Source organism: Triturus cristatus, chromosome 4_1, assembly GCF_964204655.1.
Source record: "Triturus cristatus chromosome 4_1, aTriCri1.1, whole genome shotgun sequence".
In the NCBI taxonomy this organism is placed as follows: domain Eukaryota; kingdom Metazoa; phylum Chordata; class Amphibia; order Caudata; family Salamandridae; genus Triturus; species Triturus cristatus.
The window spans coordinates 102,240,277-102,254,221 of record NC_140585.1 but is presented as its reverse complement, the minus strand read 5'-3'; the positions used below and the strand labels follow the sequence as shown (position 1 = coordinate 102,254,221).

The 13,945-nt window shown below is 43.3% G+C and overlaps 1 protein-coding gene across 1 annotated transcript in view; it reads right to left on the bottom strand.

Annotated features, from left to right (window-relative positions):
- Positions 1-13,945, bottom strand: part of LOC146839652 (bile acid-CoA:amino acid N-acyltransferase-like) — a 116,618-nt gene that overhangs the window by 88,330 nt on the left and 14,343 nt on the right. The gene's annotated exons all lie outside the window — the stretch shown is intronic.

The window sequence follows — 13,945 nt, the reverse complement described above, 5'->3', positions numbered from 1 at the left end:
AGCAATTTATTTGCTATGACCATAAATTAGATAAAGCAGAATTGCAGAGGAGACAATTCATTACAAAAGCAGATTCATACTACACTGGTCTTAAATCGCAATACAAAAAAAAAAATTCTAAAAAAGTTTCGTTGATGTTCTGCGGAGAGGCCTAGAGAGGTCAACTATAATACAAATGCTTTCCTCCTCAGATGCCCTGAATATGGTCTCCATTTGGTTTAAAGATATGTATACTCAGCAAGTGGACCCTGGCAGGATTATCTAGATATTAAACTATCAGAGAAAGATAAATAGTCTGTTATAGCAGTCCTTTGTGACATGGCTATCATTTCAGATTAACAATCCTGCTTGTTTGGGTATTTGCAGTCTTCTGCAGCAGGCACATCAACCTAACAAACTATCTGGCTCCATCAAGCTATATATTTATATCTATATACATTTCTTGTTAAGTCCATTATAGGTTGGAACAATGTCTGTTAAATGTAAGTTGTACCTGACTTATGAGGACGCTACCCCACACCATAGACTAATTAAAGCACTGTGTTATTTTGGAATCTAGAGTTTCCTCTCGATTCAACATTGCTTCTGAATGGCTATTAGGTTTTGGTCATGAAGTTGCTGGCTTAACACCACGTCTCAATGTCATGTACAGTTGTGCAATCTTTTCACAGAGCAAATTCCTGTTTGACACATCATATGAAAGGTGCGATGATAGTTCAGCCAATGCCCATTGAATATTTGACCTCTAAGTTTAGACCGCTACTAGTGGTGGCACCAGCTTTCACATCAGCTCTTCACACAGAACACTACGGCATCCCTCAGGGGTATATCGTATCGCCTCTATTATTTAATATCTACCAAATCCCCTTACCAAACCGGATTAAATAATTCACACTCATCTGTTACAACAATGCAGATGACTCCAAATCATTTACAAAATGGATGGTCTGGAAGACCTCTACGATTTAAGTCTCGAGGACTACCTTCTGGCCATAAACACATGGATGACGAATAACCACTGAAAGCTAAATACTGCAAAGACTGAGATTATGACCTGCGGACAATAGCAAAATAGAAGCCTACCGCCATATGGCCCAAAGAACACGAGATCCCTCCAACAAGGTCAAAAGGAGTCAGAAACCCAGAGGTAATCATGTATTTGACCTATATATAATACCACATGTTAATAACGTCAAACAGAGTTCCTTCTATACAATGAAAACACTCCCATACCGTGGATACCAAAAGAAAAAACTGCAAACCATCCTCACACTGGTAATCTCCAAGCTTGACCTTGCCAACAACAACAGCCTATACCTTGGGCCACCCGCAGTCATCATGCACAAAATACAACTCATCCAAAATGCTACTGCAAGACTTCTTCTTCACCTTCACCCAAGAGAAGAAATAACTCCACTCTTCAAATCACTCCACTGGGTACCTATAGCAGGTAGGGCAATATTCAATGCACTTTGCATCATCCACAGAGCTTTCAAGGAAAAGGACCGATATACCTACAAGCAAAATTCAAGCAAAGCAAACAGGACACTGCGTTTCCAGGCTTGCACCACTTATGCCACCTATCATAAGAAATCCATAGGAGGCACGGCTTTCTCAGTACAAACTACCAAGCTCTGGAACTCAATTACCAGCCAGAATTCAAAGCATCCACACATTTGAAAACAGTTGAAAACATGGTTATTTTGAAGACCGCTACGCCACCACACATTCCGGCAACAGAACCCAGAAAGACAATCACACCCTCGAGCTCAACCTTCACCTTACAATGTACAGAGTGGAAACAACTCAACCAGCAAACTACTTTCAATAGGCAGGTACGTTAGGGAGGGCTAGCCTATGGCTCACCAAGGTATTATGTAGTTGTGTAATTTTGTATGTAACATTCCTGCCCACACTAATACAAATACCAGAACACTCAGCGGTCGGCAGCCTTACACGTTTGCCATCTCCTTAGGACATATCTGTTGCAAATGTTGTCCAGCACCATAACTGCGTAAGCAATAAACCAGAAATCACTGAATGAACAGTCATGGAGTAAATGAACAGATTTGTCACACTTCGGGTCAATCAGAGGACTTTAATTTAGTCCACAACTACTTATACCCTAGGCTGCTTCTTTGCATCTCACAATGACACTCCTATCAGAGGATAGTAAAAATGCACATCCCAGACCATCTCTCCACTTCTCTCTCCCTCCAATGATGCCAGCTCAGGCCCACACTATACACAAAATTTCTGATTGGACAATGTAGTGGAGTACCCAGCTAAGCAAACTAGAAGCATAAGAAATACCATGAGACCTGCAGAGCTGTTCAAAGCTGCCAACATATTGAAAAACCATAAATTGGGCTTTTGTGCATCTTACATCGCATCATTCACCACCCTCCTATGTGCGGCATTCCCTAACACGCTTGAAAACTGCACCTTGGTGGTCATCATGCACAACATGGAAACATTTCCCACATAGGATCAAAAAACAAAGGCAAAACCCTTCCAACCACCGTATATGACGCAGCTTGCTTCCCATGTACATAAGCGCTTCAGTGCCACACACAGGAGTAGTAAACGCTATATAAATGCTGCAATGCAATGGTTATCATTTTTGCTTCACCAAGTTTTTTTGTGTTCGTATTAAACAAAAAAATTCCATCACACTTCAAAATTAAAAAACAAAATGTTCTTAATTTTTGCTTTCACAACTGCCGATATATGTTGAAAATCTGTACATTTAATTTACAGGTATTTACATGTTTAGGTGTATGAAATTAGCCTCCTACAGTCTTTCCTTTCACACTCCCTGTATATAGGGCTACTGGAATTAAGCGATTCCGCTGTGTTTTTAGCATAATTAATTAGCTGCATTTGCCACATAATCCATCATCTGCTGCATAATCTGCAGGTCTTAACAAAAAAATGTTTCTTGCTCAAACGGATCAAAAGTTACTAAAAACGCTGCAACACATGCGGTCCTTCACCAGGGTCGACTGGTCATCCTTCAGTTACCTATAGCTGTATTTGAGTGTTCAACTGCCAGTAATGAAGTGAAACCATTGCTCAGACAGTGGTAACGTGTTAAAATAATGAAGTTATACTATCACACATTGTGCTGCATTAAACTTCAGAATTTATGTTTTTTGCCGCACAATTTAGTCAACGTTGCAGCACAATGTGGGCCTCCCTGACGCATATTTCAAGTGGTCCTGCTTGTACTCTAGTGACCTAGATAATCTTACAAAATCCACTCACTTTGCAGTCAGAGAGAGAAAAGTAAACCGCATCTCCACTTGAAAAACTAAGCAGCAATTTTTCAGACCACGCAGCCTGGCATTTATTGAAGATAAAAAGGCATTTTTACTCCTCATTCCCCTTCTGCACTTCAGCATGTTTTAGACTGTGTGCGTTCAAACGTGAATGGAGATATTTTGGATAACCTGAATTCAAACATTGCATAAATATTACGCCAGCTGTCTCTGTCATTTGTGGGGGCTAATGATTAACATAGGCTGGCATGGCCCCCAAATGCGACCCCCCCCCCCCACCCCCGACTATGGCCATGCACTCCCTGGGATTTCGTCACAATCTCCAGGCTACAATCTCTCTTGTTCGGTCTAAACTCGATTACGCCAATAGCCCCTACCACAAATCATCTTTAACATCTATGAAAAGACTATAACGGATTCAGAACTCTGCTGCCAGACTACTCTTACATTTAAAGCCACATCTCCCCTGCTTTGAAGGCCCTGCATTGGATATCGGTTGCCAGAAGATCCACATCCAAGCGGCTCTGTGTCACCCACAAAGCGATGCATAGAACAGGACCGCTCTTCATCAGGAATAAAATCACCAAATACATTCAACAAAGAACCTCCACTCTAGAGCGGCACCTCGCCTCAAAGTCCCACCATACAAAAAAAATAAAAAATAGGTGGCACATTCTTCTCTGTTCAAGGATCCAAACTATGGAACTTTTTACCCCAGAACACAAGATCTACAGATGTCCATCTTATCTTCAGAAGACTACTCAAGAGTTGGCTCTTCTCTACATAACCACCAAACTCAACATAAATGTACAGCATACCCTACAGTATGTACCATTTATTTGGATTATATGCATCTATATTTGTCTTTGTATAAATGTGTATAATAATTATGTTTATAAATATTCGTTAGGAGTGCTTAACAAATGTACATATTACCTATGGTCATATTATTCTATGTTTAACTTGTATATAGGTCACTGCATAAATAAGTACATATCTATCATAACTATTTGTCAACAATTGCTTCACTATTGAATTATTAAAAGGAAAAAAAAGTAAAACAAATAAATTAGCTTAAAGTAGAGCAGCACTTCGTAGTCGAAGCTTATTCAATACAACTTAAATGTATATAGATTACCTTCCTTATACATATATACCCTCAATGTACTTACGGTCTGTATATGTATTACTTTAGTCCTAATTCAGCATCTTCAATGCACTACTCTATATCTCACCCTATACCCCTCTCAATTTACTCTCTACGTAAACTCTTGCACTCATCTCAAACCCCATTCTACTACTATGATCCCCAAAATAACCCATTCTAGACGCTTCCCTCCTCTACCCCTCCTTGCATCATCTCAATCCTCTTGCTATTCAGATCTCCCAAACAAGACGTTTTAAACCCTCCCCTCATGTATCCCTCCTAGACTCATCCGATACCTCATCTTGCTCCCTAATCCAATTCTGGAGACCCTTTCCCCCCTCCATCTCTCCTTTACTCATTCCAAAATTCTCCTATTCATATGATCTCCAAATAAACACTTTCTAGACTCTTCCCTCTTCTATCCCTCCACTATCCTTTTCAATCCAACTAACAGACTCACATGTCTACGGCTTAAATTAATTTCATACTTCCCTACACTAAATTTACCCCTAATCCTTTTTGGGTTCCGCAGTAGCAAGCTACTCGCCTAAAAGCACTTTGACGCTTCGTCAGGGGCAGTAAGAGCTATTTGAATGCAATTACAATCAATTTTTAAGATATAGTCTGGCAGTCCCGGCAAGCGTATCTTCATATGTTTGCCACTTGGAATTGGGGATCCCTCTCATTATAGATCTTATTAAAGTGGAACCAATCCTGTTATGGCCAGGATATCGGTATCAGCAGAAACTAATCTTAACCGGGACATTCTAAAAGATGTTTTATGTATGGAATGTGTCATAAGAATTAAATGGATAAAGTATGTGCGGGACTTTATGTATGATATAGGACATCCAGAGTTTTACAATGAGCCGAGCTCAATGTGCAGATGGACAAGAAAAGCGCTGAAAGGTCTGTCCCTGCTCGAATCACTTAGACTAACAGAGGAAATGTCCAAATCCACAGTGCTGAACAATCAATTGATTTTAACTACTTATAGTATCCAACCTTACCTTATCCTAGTCCGTGGCACTTATGATAGATTTCTGCTGACAAGATTTAGATTTGGGATACTGCACAGAATAATCAGTTTTCCAAATATGAATGATTGAGCGAGAGTGATGCAATTACGCCCCTGTGATAATAGTTCAGAAAAAACGACACTTCATGTGGTCCTCTTTTGCAACTTCTATAATACACAAAGAAAGAAATGGATACTACCACTTTTAAAGAAGCTTGGCTTTAGACAATGTCATCCCGCCTTTTTGGCATTACAGGTTTTAGAGAACGATTTTATGATATGGATTTTATCAATGTTTTTAAAAAGCATAGTAAAATGTAGCAAATCGATTATAATATGATGGTAAAAACTGTTTAATGATTCAGATATGTATTTTAGGGTATAAATAAGTGACCTTGTGTTTTATTATATAGTTAGTGATGTAATGAAATAATGACTATGAAATTTGGATGCTGTTTTCTTTTTGCTTTCATTAATTTCTTAAATTGAAATCGAATAATGCTTTGTTTGATTTGACCACTACAATATTAATGGCGAAACCGATTGGCTTTGCCAATGCTTGTTTCCATAGGTGACTAACCCTTAGAGCTCGGATGGTCCATGGAGCCACTTACACTTTCAAGAGAGGCAGATGTGCAGAGACCCACGCACAGTCCGCTTTTAGTGGCAAGCGTGGGTGCCATGCTCACCGCCATGTTTCTCTCTGGTTCCACCTACATTTGCTGTGGTGAGCAATAAACCCCTGGCATAAAGCGAAGAGCCTTTAAAAGAACAAGCAGTGGAAAAGCCAACAGGTCTCGCCTATGCGAGGGATATTGGCTTTGGCAATGTGTTTTAGCCATTATTTACACCAGTGTGGCTACTGTTCAGCATGGATAAATGTTTGTGTAATAGTGTGGGGTAGAGTGAATTGGGGTATAGTGAAGTAGATTGGCGTAGAGTGGGGTGGGGTAGAGTGGAGTGTATTATAGTGGATTGGAGTGGGTCAGATTAGCATGTTAGGCTGGAGCGGGGTAAATTCAATTGAGGTAGACTGGGGAGGAGTGGGGTACAGTGGAGTAGATTGTGGTAGATTAGAGAGAGGTAGATTACTGTGGGGTAGAGTGGAGTAGGATATATTGAGGTAGACTGGAGTGAGGCAGATTGGGGTGTGAATTATTGGGGTAGACTGGAGTGGAGTAGATTGGCTGGATGATAGTAGGGTAGAATGGAATGAGTGGGGCTATATTGGGATAGTTTGGAGGGAGTGGGGGTAGATTGGGGAAGGGTTAGATTAGAGTGGTGTAGGGTGGATTGGGATGGGGTAGGGTAGATTGGAGTGAAGTGTAGTGGGGTATATTGGGGTGGAGCGAAGTGTAGTGTGGTATATTGGGGTGGAGTGAAGTGGGGTGAGGTGGAGTGGGGTGGAACAGAGTGGGGTGGAATAGAGTGGGACAGATTGTGGTGAATTCGAGTGGGTTAGATTGGAGTGGATTAGTTGCAAGCGCTCCTTCGCCAGTACTCTCCACACCCTGGGGGCACCTGATCTCTTATGCATGGCCACCAGCTCAGAGACTTTTCCTTTCAAGAACGTTCCGTTAATCCGTGTAGCCTATGATTCTTGGCAGCTGCGAGAGCAAGCGCTGCCTCATTATCATTAAGGGCCAGATAATCCTGAAGCACCACGTGGACTGCATACACCTTAGCAGGGGCTGAAGCATACTGACTCGAAGTTGCCATTTCGGAGACTGAGAGGCGGAGGAAGGCATCCAGAGCGTCAAAGTGATAAGAGTGTGGTCAGAAAGGGAACAGGGTTCAATAGTAGTATCGACCACCGGATCTAGCAAGGCTGGAGAAGCCAAGAAGTGATCGATTTGGTCATACCCCTAGAGTGCCGCAGAAAAAAAGGTATAGTTCCTGGGGGGATTTAAGAGTCACAGGTCATGCAAACCGCAGTCAGGAAGCCAGTGAAGGCCCTGTGGGCAAAAAAGCTCCAGTCTGACTTGATCTCTGACCAGAGCGGTCCAGTCCAGAGTCCATCACCAAGTTCAGATCTCCCCCCACCACCACAGACTCGTCCGGAGACTGGAGGACCTTCGCCAGAGAATCAATCAAAAACTCTCCTAGCGCTCATTAGGCACGAAAACAGTGGCAATTGTGAAGTGGTAAGTGCCCACCCACACCCAAAGGGCCAAGAAACAACTATCTCTACAACCCTGCTCAATACTAACCAAGGAAAGTGTTTAGAAAAGAGAATGGCTACCTCGCCCTTCTTAGTGGGACTGGAGGGCCAATATTCCTGCGGGAATCACCGGGTTTATTCCTGTGGACATCCTTAGAGAGCAAGTGAAGTCTGCAGAAGGCAAATGTTTGTGTGATTGTTTAAGCCTTGAATGTTGAGGCTTAGCAACTTAAGCTCTATGAGGAGTGCGTGGAAGATATAAGCTATGATCAGGCCACTCCCCAGCCCAATTGTGAACTTCAACCAGTCACCATTATCCCCCACTCCTCAGTTGAGGGGCTGGACTAGCAGGCAGTCACCATCCTTCAGACCCTCGAAGCGCCACTGGAGGGCCGGGCAGCCTCACTATGCTGTGTAACTCACTGCTCCAAAGGGCGGTGTGGAAGCCCTCGACTCACCCTTGACAAGGGCTGGGGCCAGGCGACCCCCCACTCAGGCCCACCGACCTCCACATCAGCAGGTCCAGCTCCCAGAGAGAGAGTCACTGCCCCAAGAGAGTTGTGGGGCTAGCAGGCCCAGGCCACTCCGCCCAGGCCCCTCGGGAGGGCCAGGTTCGCACTTGAGGCCCTCACTTGAGGCCCTTCTAGTGCCCCATCCCCATGTGCAGTCTGCCGCCTCCTGTCAGCGCCAAGACGAAGGGTGGGAGACTCGGCACCAGTCACAGCCACCTCGAGAAAGCCCCCAGTCGGGCAGGCCTCCACAAACAAGAAAGGCCTCAGGGCCACCACCAGAGAGCGGGGGGAGGGGGAGTCCAGGCATATATCCTGCGAGGATCATGGGTGAGGGGGGAGGGGTGGGGGGGGGGGGGGGGAGGGAGGGAGGAGTTCATGGCCCCAACCGGGACAGATCCTCTTCTCCAGTGCTGCCATCATAGAGTCAGCAGGCCTATGGAACCAGCCCTTCCAGGGGTCGCAGAAGTCAGGCGTTGCTTGCAGGTCACCAAAGCATAGCAGGCTGCTGGCCTCCAGCACCACCGGGCAGGACATCGCCAGGATCTGATCGCTCATCGGTTCAATAAGGCTGAAGCTCAGGACAGTGTGTACTGCGTAGGCCGCAGTCCGCGGTCTCGGTGCGGGTGCCTGGCCCACCTATGCAGCCCCCGCCAGGGCTTAGAAGTCTCCTTCGCTTACCCAACATGACGTCAACAGTCCAGCTATCTTGGCCATGCCCCCCACTTCGCCTTTAGGCCAACCTTCATTGATATAGTCCAAGACTTTTGTTATGATAGGGTCATTTCTCAATGCATCTAACCATTCAGATTCCAAAAAGGCGCTCTGGGGGATACTCATTACCTCACTAATCACCATGTCATCTTCTTCTTAAGTTCTCTGATCCTCCTCACCAACTTTCACTGGAAGTCTTGATAGACAGTCAGCCATTACATTTTTGATGCCAGGATAATACTCCTGTAACGGTACTCCTACATTCTCTACTGCCATTTGGCAATCCTAAAAGTTGCCCTATTAGCTCCCTTCGTTGTAAACATGTCTATTAAGGGTTTATGATCCACTCTGACAACAAACTCTGTGCCCCACAATTATTATTGGAAATGGTTCACATCCCATCAACAGGCTAGGGCCTCATGCGCCACAACAAAGTTTGATGCATCTGCACCCTTGAGACTACGACTGGCAAATGCAACAACTTCTTCTTTCCATTTCTTCTTTGTAGCAACCCTGCTCCTAAGCCATATTGACTAGCATCCGTAATGATTATACTGAGATACCTGGAATCAACAAGTTTGAGGGGAATGGAATACGCTATCTCTTTTCAAGTCTGTTATTTCTTACTCACACAAATCATTCCACAAAAATCTCTTATGCTTCTTTAACAATTGACACATGTCCTTTGTCCACATATGGGAATGAAATGAAAAATAAATTCCATAAATGATCTTAAGTGATCTTTTCCTTTGGGAACCAGTTCCTCAACAATGGCCTGATCTAAACTGTCCTTGGGTTCAACGCCCACAGCAGATTATGACCCAAATAAGTAACCTCAAATACAACAAATGTACACTTGTCAGCTCTAAAAGAGACACCCTTTTGTTCTAAAACTTTCAAAATATGAGCTAAACGCCGGTCATGGTTAAGTGTGGTGTCACCAAACACCAACACATCATCTTGGAAGCATGATATGCCCTCAGAGTTTTTAAATAGTGCCTCTATGAGCAGTGGAAAAACAGCAGATGCAAAGCCCCTTCTGGTGTGACAAATGATGTTAAATGTCGAGAGTCTTCATGCAGAACTATTTAATGGCCAGCAGAAGTCAAGAGTCAAGAGTTTGAAACCAGGTAGCACCCTTAATTAATGACAACATTTCTGTTATGTTGGGTAAAGTATGATGATCTACCCAGATCTTAGCATTTAGAGCCCTATGGTCGATACACTTCCCCAAACTCCTGTTGGGTTTCCGTGCTAGGATAATACTTAACAACTACTCTAGGATGTCCTGGTCTTGTAATTTATCCAATTAGTTTACTTAAATTTGCCCTGACAGTAAGAGGAACTCTTCTCACATTATGTACCACCGGATCAGCTCCAGATTTCAGCTGAATCATGTGTTTGAAACCCTCCAAATTCCCAAAGGTCTCTGTAAAGACCCTGGGAAACTTTACAACTCATTGAGAAAACTGCCCTTCACACATACCTGAAAATTCTTTCATTAACAATGCTTGGCTGTTGGTGTCCAGAATGATTCACAAATTCAGCTGTTCCAACCATCCCAGCAACGATGAACCATGCTTAGCAACACATAGTGGCAGAAGTGGAATTTCCTTTAAAAGAACGAATGGCATTAAATTCTCCCAATACCTCAAAAGGGTCCTAATGGAAGATTTCACAAGTTCCACCGTACTAAAACGTTTCCAATTATCTGCCATCATGTTAACACCAATATTATTGATCAATATTTGACAATAAGGTCTTTTAATCGTGCTAGCATCCACTTGCATACCTTCAACCCTATCCTGAAATGGAGTTTGAATAACATCAATGTGTAACACCACACAGTCATCACTTGAATCAGTCAATTTGTACTCCCAGTCATGTTCCCACACATTCCCTACTAATTTAGATTTAAACACTTTCGGTTTCATTTTAGATCTGTATACTTGTACAAAGTGCCCTTTCTTTTTGCAACCTGAAATTATTTTGTCACGAGAAGGACACAATATAGAATTACCCAGATGATTGGCATTACCGCATCTGTAGCATGGTAAACTTTTGCTTTTCTTGTTCTTTTTCTCACAAGCACACACACACCAGCTGCCATATTCTTGGATGGTTCAGCCACAAGGCACATTTAATACACGAAAGATGGAGTACTCTCTATACCTGCTGCTAATTCCACAGCCTTATGTAAGGCGAGATTCGGTGTGGTTAACATAACTTTTAGAATTTTCTTCTTGTTGGTATGTTCAACAATTTGGTCTCTAAACATTTCTTCTTCAAACTCCTTAAACTCACAGTGGATGCTAACGATCTCAAAGCCCCTACATAAGTTTCAGTAGGTTCTACTGGATGGTGATATCGTTTATGAAATGTATATCGTTCTAGAATCACGTTTTTGTGTGGTTTAAATCTTGTGCCTAACATTTTCAACGCAGACATATAATCATCCACTACATAGCCTTCCCCTAATATACATTGCTGTGGTTAATTTTTTCATATTTTTCTGCCTTCAGACCCTAAACAATGATGCAATAGAGCATATTTCTACTTATAAGAAAAATCTTCACCATCATTAGCTGCCATATATGCTTCAAAACGCTAATTCCATAACTCCCTGTCAACACTGGCATTCGTTATACAAGGGGTAAACGACAGTGGTGCTATTTTATTGCAATTATTTTTTAATTGCTTAAAAACACAGACTTAAGTGGATTTATATTACAAAACACACTCTAAATAGTATTCTTTTTTTCTAAAACTTAACCATGCAAATGGGAGTACATATCACAGACCTACTCCTACAATAGTATCTCAAACTTGTAATGTCAGTACAGTAACTGAATGAATGAGATAGTCTGGTGTGAGTGTCACCAGGCGAGTAGCATGCAGAATGCTTGGCAGTGTGCGGGTCACAGGAAAAAATAAATAAACAGAAAAACACAGTCAAGTGGTGTGTGTGTCACCAATTCATAACACGCTGAGGAGTAATGCTTGGGAGCTTCCTGTCAGGTCAGGCATGAAACCAGGACTCGCCAGGCAGGAGCGCATAGCCAATCAGAGAGGTTCCAGCAATGACGCTTCAGTAAATCAGGCACGATGAGGTACAGCTTCGGAAATGCTGTATTGAGTACCAGTTTGGCCCGCTCATAAAATCCTCTTTTGCGCCAAAGCCCACTCTGCCTTATCTTTGTCCGACGCTTTTTCCTCGACAGCTGCGCAGCACAACACATTTCAGCGAAAATCTGTTGCATTGCAGTAGCGTCCAGCGAAGATGCAGAGAACACACATGGGACCCTGCCAGTCTGCTCGTCGCCAATCTAAAGTTGCCAAAATGCGCAGGTTGAGATTATGTTTAGTTTTTATTCTTGAGCATCTTAGGTATGGAGTGGCAGAGAAGCAGGCTCACGAAAACTGCCTCTCTCTATTCAAGCACATACATGCGAACCGCATGAACAACAATCGATCACAACGTTCCATATTCCACCAATCCAAGAAAGAGGCAGATCCCAACGCACAGCAAGATGAGAAGAGGATTTAAAGGCCTATTTACTAAACACAACTTCGGGGAAGAATACAATAATCAAGGTTTGGACAACAGGAGGGATGAACACAAGTTGGACAACCAAAAACAAATAAAGCCAGCAAATAGAAAGCCAGAAAAAGTAATTTACAAACTCACTGGTAAGCAACGGGCAGAATGCATTCCTAGGTCAGCTTTCTGAATGTCCCCAAGATGTCTAGCGGGAGGTTTTGACGTAATAAAAGGGGTGTAGAATTTTATTGCGGCCCGGCCGCAGGGAGAAACGGTAAGGTGAACATTTCCAGTCGGATTCTACGCCCACACACTCATACAGCATTGCTAACACTGTATGGCTACTTTAAGATTTCACTATTCTGCAGGGACAAAATGACTTTTGCGCAGATTGGTCCACATACGCAGGGATGCATCAGCCTGTTGTCGCCTTCATGCTAGGGGGACATTTCGCCCAAGCATTGACTCTGCTGTGCATGAAACAGTAGAACAAGCAGTATTGGGGAGCTCCAACTGCTCACACTTTCAGGCCCTATCGCGAGTCCCTGGGATGATGTTATACAAAGACAAACACCAATCAAATTGGCATACGCAACCCAGTGAATTTGAGAGGATGAAAGAGGCCTTTTTAGCATAAATGGAGGCCCTTTGCCAGAAACCCCAAATAAGTTTTATTTCTAACCCATAAGGACCAGGATGAGCTTGATAAGGAAGATTCAAATGATTCTTAGGTGTCCCGAGAGAAAAAAAAAAAAAGGTTTTTGACGCCCAGAAACCTGGAAAGGGGAAATAGGAGGAAATGACAAAGACGATAAGGAAGAGTCTGGCATAGCGGGTGAATACCGTCTCTCTTAAATGACTTTTGGCTGATGTATTAGTACCTGAAAACATAGTCCACCCTATATCCTTGGACTGAAAACCTTTCCTAAAGACAGAATCTACATGCAGTCCATACTGTACAAACCCTTAGACAGGGATGTGCAAAATCGCCTAAAGATGTCCAACTCCAGTGCCGGCTGTCAAGAATCTTGGCCTCGGGTTAAATAACAAGCTTTCGATGAACACCCAGATCACTATGGCAGCGGCCAACTGCTTCGGCTGGTAGAGGTCTGTTTAGGCTAGCTTAGAATACCGTAAAGGAGGGATCCAGGCACAGATTACTCAGGAGGGGGCTGCAAATCCTTGAGGCATTGCTGCAGAACGAGGACTTCATGGTAGGTCTCCTCTTGTATTTGGGGATTTTTGAGTTTTAGAGGAGATTTTCCCCTCAGAGTTCTCTCTCCGGAGATGACAAGCTGCTGTGCTAAGTAGCCGGCCGGGGCCATAGTCGCGAGGGGGGGCATTTGTAGTGCATTGCAAGTGATGCAGGCGGTTTCAAGGTGCTTCAGGCCTCTGTGGTAAATGAGTTCAGTCCAGCCAGGAGAGTGTGACCCAGCCTGGTGGCGGTGCACGTTATGCAAGTGCTGTCAAGTCAGTATGAGCACCAGTATCCAAGTAGGTATCACACAGAAGACGTGGGTACTCAGTCAATATCCGAAAGGGTGTATTGTGAGCACAATAAATGGATTAAACTA